This window comes from Engraulis encrasicolus, chromosome 6, assembly GCF_034702125.1.
Source record: "Engraulis encrasicolus isolate BLACKSEA-1 chromosome 6, IST_EnEncr_1.0, whole genome shotgun sequence".
Taxonomy (NCBI): Eukaryota; Metazoa; Chordata; class Actinopteri; order Clupeiformes; family Engraulidae; genus Engraulis; species Engraulis encrasicolus.
Genome location: NC_085862.1, coordinates 34,147,432 through 34,160,868, shown reverse-complemented (window position 1 = coordinate 34,160,868; position 13,437 = coordinate 34,147,432). Strand labels below are relative to the sequence as shown.

The window sequence follows — 13,437 nt, the reverse complement described above, 5'->3', positions numbered from 1 at the left end:
TCTGGCTCAAAAGAGGCATCTGGAGCCAGGAATTCCCTTTCTTTCTTGAAGTTTTATGATAATGATGCTAATAACAAATGATAAATGAGAAATTATAGGCCTAGAAAGAATTTCAGAAGAAGATGAAGAAAAACACATCCAGCTTGTTATCTATAATGAATTCATCATACAAGTTCAGGCATGGTCCTATGAAAGTTGCGCAAAAAGGAACGGCACTGCCATCTTGTGGTTTGTACCTCTTTTTGATAAAGTCGACTTTGACCCCAGACTTTACCTGTAGATGTCAGTGTTTGTCTACATACTGAGGTAGGTGTCTATCAGTGTTATCTCCAGTGTTTATCTCCATAGGTTTTATGCTCCTCCTTTTCAAATAGGCCTACAAGATCACAAAATAAATAATCAATCCATGGTTTTAGTTATAGTGCGGTTGTTGTTAAACAGCTGTTGTTATACAGTTATGCAGTGCGAACAGCTGCTTTTAGAAGCGAATAAGGCAACAGACAAAACTCCAGAACAGTGCAGAGCGATGATGGAAATATAACCCCAGGAAAACGGGAAAATAATTCGGGTTTGTTTCACTCGCTTACTGTGTTTTTGAGAGAGAGATGATATAAACTAGTGTTAAAATTGTGGACACGCACAGAACATTGATTGGACAGACCACATGTCCATTTTCGACAAAGCCCGCCTCACAGTTTCGCGCGCTTCTTCCATTCAGGTTTGGTTGGCCTGCAAGTTTGACCTAATTGGCATTCTGCCAGTGGAATGAGCGACACATGAAGGCCAAAGATTGGGGACATTGTGTCCAACGCGAAATGAAACTGATAGGCACCATAATTAAATAAAAGATGACAAGAAAACAACATTTCACTATTTATCACGCTTAGCAAAATACGTGTTTAGGATGTCATTGATATAAACAATATTTACACGGAATGGATGAAAATGAATGAAATATTTTGGCATGTGAATAATCTTGTAATGACGACGACTTGTGTTTTCCCTCACTCATTTTATATTCTGGGTGGTTGAGCGGTCGCCACAGAGCTCATGTCTCTAGCACAATACTTTCTGACTACACATTGCCTTTCAAACCATTCATACATTTATTTGGAAAAACGAATAAAGCATTCGTTGGTGATCATGGTAGGACAAAACTCTCACGCACGAAAAGGTATGCCCGTGTAGTTCCGCCAGGTTGTATGCTCATCCGCTGGTGCGCATGCTCTTTGATATCCAGAGCTAGGCCTTGGCTGTTTTTCTAACTCCACTTCAACCTACCGCTCAGCCATCTACAACCAAAACAAGGCGCACGGAAATCATTACATCGGACAACTTACACGGTAAGAGCATTTTCCAGGACATGCATGATTACGCACGACTGGCCAAGGCAAATCGACGCACTGCTCAGTTAAATTTGTCGCAGATTTCGCCGTACCGAGGAGTCTACAGAGCTGTTTTTCTAATGCTAGCTATCTAGCGTTACGCTTTGCTTGGGAAGAATGCGAAGGCCCGGTGACCCACATTCGCTCTACCCCCGGTGAGAGAGGGGAGTGTACTGTATGGCGCTACCAAATATTTTTGCCGGTTAAAGACTGCGGAGTATTGCAGCTTATACGTTTGCTTGGCATCATTTACTTGGCAACAGATTCTTTTCATTCCCCTTTGGCAAGTTCAACTTTGTTGCTATATTTAGCACGGCTAGCATGCAGTGACCCCTGATTCGGAGTGATGAAACACGCCGCTGGTTTCGGGTGCGCATTCGCTTGACTGGAAACTTGCGCGTCTTCTCGCCAATGGATCGACTGGACAAATTCATCACTATTTGAGGTGACTGACATTTAGATTTTAAATGCCACCGACTGTCTTCAATTGTTGAATTCCCCCCTTGTGCATTCGCAAGCTTTCCTGGGGATTTGGACTCTCCAGGGGAAAGGCAAATCCAATTTAACCTAACCATTTTTTCCGAGACGCCGCTACAGCAACCTGTAGAGGAGTCGGAAAAGATATCAGTTATATTTGTCTAAATCGAATATTCCTAAATGCAGTGTGCCATTGCCCTGGCGTGGACATAGATTGGGCTATTTGACAGATCCACCAGGGTTGTTTTTTGTGTTTGAATGCCGGTGTTCTTGCCAATAGCTCCTGCAGAGGAAATACCGGTTTCTCTTTCAAGCGCTTGTGGTGTTGCTGCGGTATTGTTTGGGTGAAGGGTTGCCAACATAGAATTCATGTATGTGTTTTATGTTGTAAAATGTCTCATGAAACATATATATTTTGTCCAGTAGTTCACTGTCAACGGTCGATTTTATGTGGATATAGCCAAAAAAGACGAACCGTTCGTGCTCCGCTTCAGGTTGCATTTTGCACACATTGCGTGCGGAAAGGGGATCTATTCATTTTCATGTATGAAAACAGGACCGTAAAGCCCTTATCACTTGTTTATGCCCGTGTGCTATTTCCTTTTGATGTTTTGTTGTTGTGAACTTGTGGTATAGCCGAATTTTATGGTCATTGTTGCGTGCTGCTGAGAGGAGAATGCAGAACTGCTTGAATGAAGTGCCTTGCAGTTTCCTTGTTTTTGATTAGACACATTTTTTTTATTATACTTAATTGCTATGTTATCATTCTGACCAATATATTATCACGTGCAGGGCAGGCAACGGTTGGCAATACCAAGTGTTATCAAAGTACTAAGTTCATTTCTGGCTGTGTTTTTAAAAAAAATCATCCAGATCTTGTGGCCATCTGGTAAATTGAGACAGGAACATTGGAGACGGACAGAGCGCTGCCAGCTTAACTCAAACGGCCAGGCTCCGTGTAATTAAACTGTTCAGTTGAAGAAGAATAAATCCAGTCTCAAAAACAAGTCTTTGTAAAGACTCATAACCCACTCATGCTGAACCAAAATCATTGATATCGCCTACCACACCACAGCACACAACGTTTTCCATAACTAGTCACTTGGATGGATGTTTCAGAGCGGAGGGTCTTCCAGGTTGACCGTTGTCACCTGACCTCTCTCTGTGTGTGTGTGTGTGTGTGTGTGTGTGTGTGTGTGTGTGTGTGTGTGTGTGTGTGTGTGTGTGTGTGTGTGTGTGTGTGCTTGGGTTTGGGTAGGGGGGCGGGGGTGTTTATGAATAGCAGGATATGTTCTTGGTGGCCATTACTCTCTGGCGCTGCTGGCCAGGAAACATTGTTGATCAGCTGAACACATGTGCCCTGGAAATGAAGACCAGTGGGGTATTCCAAAATGGGCGTCTCAGTAGCAAACCAGGTTAAGTTGACCTGGAGGTAGTGGTAAATCAAGCGGTGTCTAGCGTTTTCATCGCCTTAATGACATGACGCATGTTGTCTATTGGTAGGTTTAAGACTTCATGTAGGTTACCTTTGCCAAGTTTATCGCTTAACCATGTTCCTGGAATATCCCCGCTGCGTCTGTGTTTTTGTGTAAAACAAGGCTCTTACTGTGGCAGCTCCTGCCAGTGTGTGTGTGTGTGTGTGTGCTTGTGTTTGTGTGTGTTTGTGCGCAGCAGTGCACTAACTGATGGGCTGTTCTTCTTGCCCTCTCGCTCTTTCCTTTGACTGCAGCCATCTCAGTGTGACATTGTGACTGCCTGTCAGGAAACAGAAGGCAAACCCAGACGCTGCTCTGGGTTCGCCTCCCTGCTGTGGAAGCGTAGATCACCTTCACTGTATAGCGTGTCCCTCCCTCCCTACGCATTTGGCCCTGGCATGCCTTGACAGACTGTGTGTGTGTGTGTGTGTGTGTGTGTGTGTGTGTGTGTGTGTGTGTGTGTGTGTGTGTGTGTGTGTAACTGAGCGAGAGAGTGAGTGAGTGTGTCATAGGTGAACGCACCCATGGGCGCAAGGCAAGCGTTGCCCTGTCTCCTCTAGACGGATGCTCCTCATGGTGTGTCGGCAGGCGGGAATGTGACCTGTGTATGTGGACTTGGACTTGCACACCGATGAACCCTCCCCACCCCCACCCCCATCCCACCCCACCCAGCCATACAGTAACACGCACCCCAGGCATGGCGCCTAATCTCTGGCCTGCCGCTCTGTCTTCAACCTCTGGACCTCCCCTGGTAGTTGCATCCCAGGGTCTGTGTTGGATATGGATCAGAGACATAGTGGAGAACAGAGTTGGGCAATGCTTTGATTTCTGGTCACACTTGGTTTTATGCTAGCCTCAAAGGTTCCAAGTAAACCCATCTCTGCCATACGTTTTTGTTAGCATGGCTAGGTGATGTGTACTAATTCTACAAATTTGGCTCTTCTGCATTTGTCCTGAAACAAGCTACCGTTTAAGAAATTGTGTGCTTTTAATATGCACAAAACGGTTATTTTACGACTTCCTCACAGTCCTCAATGAGTCTCTATGGAAACAAACGGGTTGCCCGGAACCTTTTGAAGGCTGCATATAACAGGGAGATCGGCCATGTTTGACCATATATGGAGACATTTTGTCACCATTTCTCAAAGTGGGACCCTATGGCTGAGCTTGTTGACACTCTTTTATGTACATCACTCTGGTATGGATATTAAAACTTTGTTTCCCACGATGCCTGGAGTTTTGGAGGGAGCTGTATACAGGAAGAGCTCCTCAATTTCACTCTCTTCTGTACCACAAGGGCATAGCAGAAAGCCCCCAAACGTGATGCAGCAATTAAATAAAGTTCAGCTCATGTTCATCACTTCTACCTCTTCCTCCATCAATGGGTGTGATATCACATGCGTGCCCACTTGGATACAACCATCTTAATCCTCAGTGCCACCATCAAAAGCTATAACTTGATGTCTGCCTGTGCCGATAGGAATTATTTTACCTGTGCACTCTCTGATGGGATGAAGGGGTGATTTGGGAGAAATGGGTTACATCCTAGCATCTTAATCCTCTCTGAATAATCAAAAACTGATTTGATGGCTACTTGTTGGAATCAATTTAGCTGTGCTCTGTACCTGGGAATTTACTGGGGGAAAGGGTGTGTTATGATGGGTGTTTAGGTACTACTGGTGTGTCCCTGGGTGCCCTCCTCGTCCCTGACCTCATCCACCGCTCTCGTACCTGGAGGGGAGACTATTAGGCTAATCTTGCAGAGGTGTGATTACTCTGTTGAAAAGGGCTACGTTAGTACGTTCAGCTGGTAATTGGCTAATTATAACACAATGGGTAGATAAAACATCCGCCCTTCTCTGAAGCTCTCTCTTGCTCTCTCGCTCTTACTGTCTCCCCCCCCCCCTCTCTCTCGTACACACAGAGGTAGAAGTGCTGCATATCATTTTTCAGCCCTTGTTAGAAGGCGATTCGTATGGCCTGGTGGTGTAGTGTGGTGATGAAACCTGAATTGCAGCCTTCAAATGCGTCTTCAGACCCAGAGATGGCCTGCCTGCCTGCCTGCCTGCCTGCCTGCCTGCCTGCCTGCCGCAGAAGAGCGCAGTTGATGAATATGCATTCATGCCACTTAGGCAGCCTCTCGATTGCCTTGCGCGGGACCTTGCTGATGACACACTTTTCTGGGGCAGTTTGTATGTAAACCAAGGCCTTTGGAGGGAGGGAGGGAGAGGGAGAAAGAGAGGACCTTGGCAGGGTGTTGTCAGCACCATCACTACCCTGCGCTGCTCCAACATGGGTGTGGGGACAAAGGGCGGGGACATTAGTCCAGTCCCGTAAGTGAAAGGCAATTTGCTACAGCTTTAATTACTACTACACTCCCAGCCCTATTATGAGAGATTCTAGGAGTCTCTCTGGTATTGTTGTTGTGACATCAAGAAACGGCTGCCTCTAAATGTTTGAATAGTCACACAGCCCAGGCTATCGCAAGGCATGGATGTGTTGTTATGTTTTTCTTCTTTTTATGAATTTATATTTTATTGTTTTTTTTCAGGGTAAGGTTAGTGTTGTTGTTTTTAACAGTGCCATTATGCAGTCAAATATATATCTATGCTGTATCCGTGAGTGCAAGGTATTGTATTTAGAGTCTGCTTTATGTGGGAGGTGTGTTTACTATTTAAAGGGCAGTCAGAGAGTGAGGCAGAGTCCCCTCAGAGCGAAATTGAAGAGTGCAGCGAGAAGCGAGCATAAACAGTCCAGATCACGAGAGTCTAGCCCCTGCACATGTGTGATGTCTGAGGTTGTGCGAAGCTAAGTTGGGGAAATTAAATGATTTTGGGCTTTCAGGTGTCTCATCACTGTCTGCTGCTGTGGAGATGGTAGGAAGGCAGTCTCATAATACACAGTGGATCGCTGTAACAATAGCCATTGAAAAGACTTAACAACCATCGGTATGACACTACTATGACTATAACACAGAGCCTTTAGCAAGTAACCCATTACAACTTGGTCATTACCATTCTGGTAACAGCACATTTATGACGGCAGCTGTGTCTTCACAGGTTAAGGTTTCAATGAAGTTGCCCGGCACAAATGGTTGTAGCTACCGCAGTTTCAGCGAGGTACTTTGCCACATGGAAGTCCATTTGCCTCAGGTGGAGGTGGAGTGTTTTGTGAAGGCCATTTCGGAGCGGGGGTGTATACGGGTGTAACAAAAGTGGTATGATAACGACAGCACTCCCCCACAGGAGCCATATTAGCCTGTGCCAGTCTGTCAGTGGGATGCAGGGGCGGATGATGGAGAAAATGAACCACAGAGGAAATGGCTTTTTAAAGATGGCGGTCGTCGGCGTGATGTGAAGACAGACCGATGCCAGCATATGTGTGGGCGGGCGAAGCCGGTGTGAGTGTGTGCGTGTGTGCGCGCGCGCTAGGGTGCATCAGATGCCCCCTATGAAAAGATATTGCCTTGGCCCTATAGTAAAAATGTTCTACACCCAGTAAAAACACACTGTGTAAAATATTTTGAAATTTGGATGAAGTCTACCGGGGCCACCAGCCCTATGAAAATAGAAAATAATGGTGATAGTCAGAATCTTGGAATAGAAATGGACATTTTGCTGCATAAAGCTACCCAATAAAAACATATTGTCTCAGCTGTGTGATAAAAATGTTCTATGCACAGTAAAATCACTCTGTGTAAAATATGTTGAAATTTAGATGAATTCTACCGGGTCCACCAGGCCCATGAAAATACAAAATAATGATGATGGTGATGGGCAACCTGGATTCCAAAGCTGAAGTCCAGTGCCACATATTCCAAATGACATACCTAGTTTTACCTTTCCAGTTATGGCAGCTGGACAGGTAAAACCAGGTAATTTGAAATCTGTGGCACTGGATTGTAGCTTTTGAATCTAGGTTTGCCATTGTCTTAAAACAGAGGTGGACAAACCGCGTGACACATTTGCCCCAGCCAATATAATGAACCAGCTGAGCCTAATTACCACTTAAGCCAGGTTGATGAGGTAATTAGTGAAATCACCTGTATTGGGAGCACAAACAGAAGGAATATCTAAGCAGGTTGTGTATTCAGTCGATATACTGACACAGACTTCAGTCTCAGGACAGACTGATGGTCAAACTGCTATATTTAGGCAAATTTGCTCTTTTGCAACACAATATCAATTCCTTGCTGCCTTGGACCACTGCTAGTATCAAGCAAGGGATTGCAAAGCTGCATGACTGTTATATTTGTGTGTTTCACCTGTGGGCCTACAATTCATGGAGGAACATCTGTACTAAAGCTGTGAATGTTCATTGGAATGCCTAGGCTACAAGGCAGTCAATACAACTGTATTGAAGAGTGCCATTACTTCTTTATCCCATCGCCTGTGGTAGTATTTCACTTTACTCCATCAGATGAGTACAATAACTTACCTGAGAGGCCCTTGGCAATGGACTATGGACCTGGTGATACCCATGACATACCTAGAAGCCACTTAAGTACAGGTTTTGGGAAGCCACTCTTTCCAACATCACATACAGTTGTATTGTATGTACTCTATTGAAACTACTGCAGGGATTTTCTTGAAAAAAACACAAGTCATTCCAAGGAGCATTCACAGCTTTAGTACAGATGCTCCACCAGGTATTAACAGCTACCTGTACAATCCTGTAGGCCCACAGGTGAAGCACACAGAAGTCATACAACTTCGCAATCTCTTGCTTGATACTGGCAGTGGGTCAGCTGGTTCATTATATTGGCTATATTTGGAATATGTGGCACTGGACTTTGGAATCCAGGTTGCCCATCACCATCACCATTGTTTTGTATTTTCATGGGCCTGGTGGACCCAGTAGAATTAATCTAAATTTCAACACATTTTCCACAGAGTGATTTTACTGTGCATAGAAATTTTTTTATCACACAGCTGAGGCAATATGTTTTTATTGGGTAGCTTTATGCAGCAAAATGTCCATTTCTATTCAGGGCTGGACTGGGCGATAAATAGGGCCCGGGCACTTTTGGATTTAAGGGGGTCCCCTCGTTATTATGGGGGCCCACAAGGGTGCGGGGCTCACCGGGAAATGCCCGCCATGCCAGATGGCCAGTCCAGCCAAGATTTTGACTATCATCATTATTTTGTATTTTCATGGGCCTGGTGGACCCGGTAGAATTCATCTAAATTTCAACATATTTTACACAGAGTGATTTTACTGTGCATAGAACATTTTTATCACACAGCTGAGACAATATGTTTTTATTGGGTAGCTTTATGCAGCAAAATGTCCATTTCTATTCCAAGATTCTGACTATCACCATTATTTTCTATTTTCATGGGGCTGGTGGCCCCGGTAGACTTCATCCAAATTTCAAAATATTTTACACAGTGTGTTTTTACTGGGTGTAGAACATTTTTACTATAGGGCCAAGGCAATATCTTTTCATAGGGGGCATCTGATGCACCCTAGCGCGCGCGTGTGTGTGTGTGTGTGTGTGTGTGTGTGTATTTGTGTATGTGTGTGTGTGTGTGTGTGTGTGTGTGTGTGTGTGTGTGTGTGTGTGTGTGTGTGTGTGTGTGTGTGTGTGTGTGTGTGTGTGTGTGTGACTCACTGATAGATAGTCATTTTGTAGCCTGTGAGCCTAACTGTGTGGACATGGTGTTTTTTAATGTAGGTGTTTCGAGGTTATTTATATGGTGTCCACTGTCCACCCTTGAACATCTCCCGTTTAACTGAGACTCTTCTCACGAAACAGCCATTTACATTCTTAAATGTAGAAATAAAGAATAGGCATAGAATAAACATTCATAACATTTTGTGATGTAGGAAGGAATCATTAAATGCAATCGTGTGCCATGTTCTCAGTGGTATTCCCTTGTAGTAGCCTACCGTGAAATTCGAGAGGAAAGGTAGTGTATGTATTTGTGTCAATGAATGCTAAGCAAATGGTGATTCATTTTTTTACAGTTAACGATCTGTTTGTAAAAGGGGGGAAACAAAGACTTGATATGGGTGTGTTAAACGTGTGTTGACAAAGCGTGAAATGTGTTCACAATAGCAAATTGTGTCAAAGCCCACAGGAAAGGACTGTTCAGTTAAAGTGTATGTGCTAACTTCTAGCATCAAATCTGGTCACTGTCAGTCATTTTCCCTCCATGCCCCCATTCCCCTGTGCTGTGCTGTAGCTGTTTGAGGCTAACTCGGCATATAATGGACATGGAGCTGATGATGGATGTGTGTTTTTGTCCATGTCTTTGCTTCAGTCAGCTCTCTGCCACCATTGTGATCGTTGTCACCTTCCTGTGAACCTTTCTCCCTCTCTGGCGGTAAATGAAAGGGAGCCCTCCAGGCCTCATTGATCAGCCTCGCCTTTGAGACATAACCTTGAAGAGAAGCGGGTTGGGGGAAAAAAATTACCTCAGAGTCCTCATTCTCTTCACTAAATGATGCCTGGCTGCAGGCTATTTATTATCAGGGTTTCTTACTTTCTGTAGGTTAACCTAGCCAGGTTTATTGGGGATACCCCGTCTCTGATTTCTTAGTGGTGTAGATCCTAGTAGCTTAGACTGGCAGGGAGTGACATTGACCAAGTCGGAACCCCTGACTGTATTAAATTGCTATTTCGGCGAGTATTGCTGAATAAAAAAGCTGTGTGTGTGTGTGTGTGTGTGTGTGTGTGTGTGTGTGTGTGTGTGTGTGTGTGTGTGTGTGTGTGTGTGTGTGAGTGTGTGTGTGTGTGTGTGTGTGTGTGTGTGTGTGTGTGTGTGTGTGTGTGTGTGTGTGCGTGCGTGCGTGCGTGCGTGCGTGCGTGCGTGCGTGCGTGCGTGCGTGCGTGCGTGCGTGCGTGCGTGCGTGCGTGCGTGCGTGCGTGCGTGCGTGCGTGCGTGCGTGCGTGCGTGCGTGCGTGCGTGCGTGCGTGCGTGCGTGCGTGCGTGCGCGCGTGTGTGTGTGCGTGCGCGTGTGTGTGTGAATGATGGGCTTGAGAGTTTTCAACCAAAGTGAAGGGTTTACGTTTGCACAGCTGGCATTATGAGTCTTGCCCTAACCGTTTTGTTTTGTTTAGTCTCCACCGGCCCTGAAATAGTGCTTTTTGTTGTGGATGCCGAAAAAAAACATGCCTGCCTGCCTGCCTGCCTGCCTGGAGTTTCCAGATGGTTGTGTGCATGGCTATGTTTGTGGTTGGAGGCATTTTCTATAGTTCCATTGTGCAGCTGCCAAAGGCCACTGGTTTGTGTCGTTGGGAGAATGTATATGTACTGTATGTAAATTGTCAAAAGGCAATAGCTTAGGATGGGACGTTTCTGCCATCTTAACTTGCCAGATTTTCGAAATTGTTTGGAAACTTCTGGTACAGAAATGGACAAACATGGACCGACGCACACAAATAAACAAAACAAACACAACACAGAACACTGAGCTGCACACACACCGATGCCCTGCATATATTCAGCACAAGCTGGTTTCAATTCATTCTCCATGCAGCCTTGGGTAGCCATTTTTGGGTCCGAGACTGACTTAACTGAGGGTGGCATTGACGGTTGTATATGTCTCTCTCTCTGTCTCTCGCTCGCTCGCTCGCTCGCTCTCTCTCTCTCTCTCTCTCTCTCTCTCTGGGCACTGTGGGCAGCAGTACCACTCCTACTCCTACTCCTACCCGGCTGAGTCACTCCCTGAGGGGGGCGGAGGAGAGGAAGGCAGGAAGGCGTCACAGCGCACCAATGGCCCAGGGGAATGTGGGAAGGTGCGACATGAGGCCTTATGGGAGCCTGGAGCTGTTCCTAACTGCTTCCTCTGACACCCCCGCCCAGGGCAGGTGACAGGGGTGTGGGAAAAACGGGTCGGTAGTCCCGGGCCCACGGAGAGCGTTAGCATTAGGTCCTCATTGTATTGTATGCGACTTTGTACCAGGCTCTGCCAAAACTGTTGCCGGCCCTGCCACTGCCCCACATCTGCTGGCTTTTCTATCGCACGCCCCCAACCGGCATCTCTAAACTCTCTTGTTACTGTGCAATGACGGGACTGCAAGGAGGATCGTGGTGTTCTTCCATGGTTTTGAAGCGAGAACATGATTCAGTTGTTTACCGCCTCATAAAATGTATTAGTGCCAAGGAAGAAAAAAATCGAGTCCTCTGAGGAGTCATTTTCTTGAGGATGTTCAATGAATGTGGACTGAACTCGATGTTCTCATTCTCCTCTCCATTCTTCTTGCCCTCTAATTCGTCACAGCGTGAATACTCACGGGAAATGCCCGTTTCATTCCCGCTCATGGCATGCGCAGTTGATTATAATTTGTGTTTGTTTATGCCTATGTGGCCATTGGGAGTTCAAGAAAATGTAGCGTGTGTTGTAATGCATACCGGTAGTCATAGCAGCTGGCGATGCATACTGTTTAGTGCTGCATATTAGCTGCTGCTATTTGAATGTGCTCTTTACAGTCTGCTTTTCAATGTGGAATTGTTCCCTTCTTTCATCACTTTTAAAATCATTTTGAACACTTTATATTAAATTACACTTAGCTGATGCCTTTTTAGTCCAAAGTGACTTACGGTTATCAATACAGGATATTGGTTACAGTCCCTGGAGCAGTGTGGGATTGGGTGCCTTGCTCAAGAGCCCCTCAGCCATAGAGTGAGATAAGGAGTGGAAGGGTGAGATTCAAACCGGCAACCCTCTGATCCAAAGCCAATATCCTTAGCCATTAGGCCACGGCTCTCCATACAAGTCATCAAGTCGGTTGAATTATAGTCCATGTAAGTAATCAAGTAGGGTGAATCAGTGTCAGTTTCAGCACCAAGGGATTTTTGTGATGGTTTGAATGCCTATGCAGGCTATTTGAGCTGTGCTCAGCCACTGGCATGTTTAGGCTAAGGAAGGATATCATAATAAAAGGGGCAGGGAGAGAAGTAGTAGTACTTTTTTGATTTTCTAGTGACTTTGGTTCCCAAGCAGGCAGTGCGTCTAGCGTGTGCACTCATGCAGCCATTTATGTGACAGATCCATACACTAGTCCATGCAATTAACCAGCTATCTATCTCCCGACTATCTGTCTATCTGAACCGCGGGTGTGTAAATTGATTGGCAGATGGAGTCAAACCACCACAACCTTTTGCCCGAATCGAAGGCTTTACCCCGAAGCAAGTGTCTCATTGACGGGAAAGGGGTTAAATGTCAAATTCTTCGTGTCACGCATGATGCCGGCCGCTACATGGGATGATGAAGATGGGTATTTAAGGACATTGGCTTGCAAAGGTCTAGACTGGCCTGAGCCACCCATAAACCTCCACTCAGTTATTACTTTCCTGCACAATATGTTTGATTTTTAGCCCCACTATCGTGACCTTTTGAAGTGTCACAAGCAGGGTGGGCAGGCCCAGGATATCTGGGTTTGGTTTTCCGGGTTGAGATCAGATTCGTGTACAGAGTAGACAACCAAGTCATTCAACAAATAGGGGGAGGGATGAGGAAGAGGGATAAAGACGATTTTAATTGGAATGTATGTTAAGGATTGGATAAAATGCAGCTTCAACAGAGTTTAAGCCCTCCCATCTGTAATTGATGCTCAATTTGGAAGCAAAATTTCTCTCCTGCAGAGACAGTAAAGGCAAATCTCATCTTATCTGGAAGCTTAGTTTGCTAACTAAGTTAGCAACGTATTTGGTTGCAATGCAATTTGCCACAAGCAGCCTACTAACTTGCTAACTGATTAACATTGATGCTGTCGAGAAACGCACTCCAGGTTAGCAGAGGTCATTTGGTAGGCCCAAGGGTGTGGGCAGTGGACTGCTGTGTTTGTCTGTACCTCTCCCTCCCTCCCTTGTGGCACATGTTGTTCTCTGAGCAGGTGGAGTCATCTGTTTACAATCAGGGAATTAGCCTGACCAAGTCCACTCTCATCCAGTCTTAACCAAAGGGAGGGGGAAGTGCTGTTTACATTGTGAAAGAGGGAGTCTGTGTGTTTGTGTGTCTGAGTGTGCATGCATGTCTGTTTGCGTTTGTGTTATACGTTTGTCTCTTACTGTCTCTTCTTATTTGTCTCTTCTTATGTCTGTGTCTCTTCTGCACCTGTGTGTGTGTGTGTGTGTGTGTGTGTGTGTGTG

General features: G+C 45.5%; 1 protein-coding gene across 6 annotated transcripts in view; it reads left to right on the top strand.

Annotated features, from left to right (window-relative positions):
• Positions 1-1,255: 1,255 nt before the first annotated feature.
• clocka (clock circadian regulator a) overlaps positions 1,256-13,437 on the top strand; it is a 98,493-nt gene continuing 86,311 nt past the window's right edge. For 3 of the 6 annotated variants that reach the window (XM_063201351.1, XM_063201353.1, XM_063201350.1), the window contains exon 1: positions 1,267-1,830. The gene's annotated coding sequence lies outside the window, so the exon portion shown is untranslated. Of the gene's footprint in view, positions 1,831-13,437 lie in introns of all 6 variants that reach the window. The other 3 variants (XM_063201352.1, XM_063201348.1, XM_063201349.1) reach the window with 2 other exon arrangements.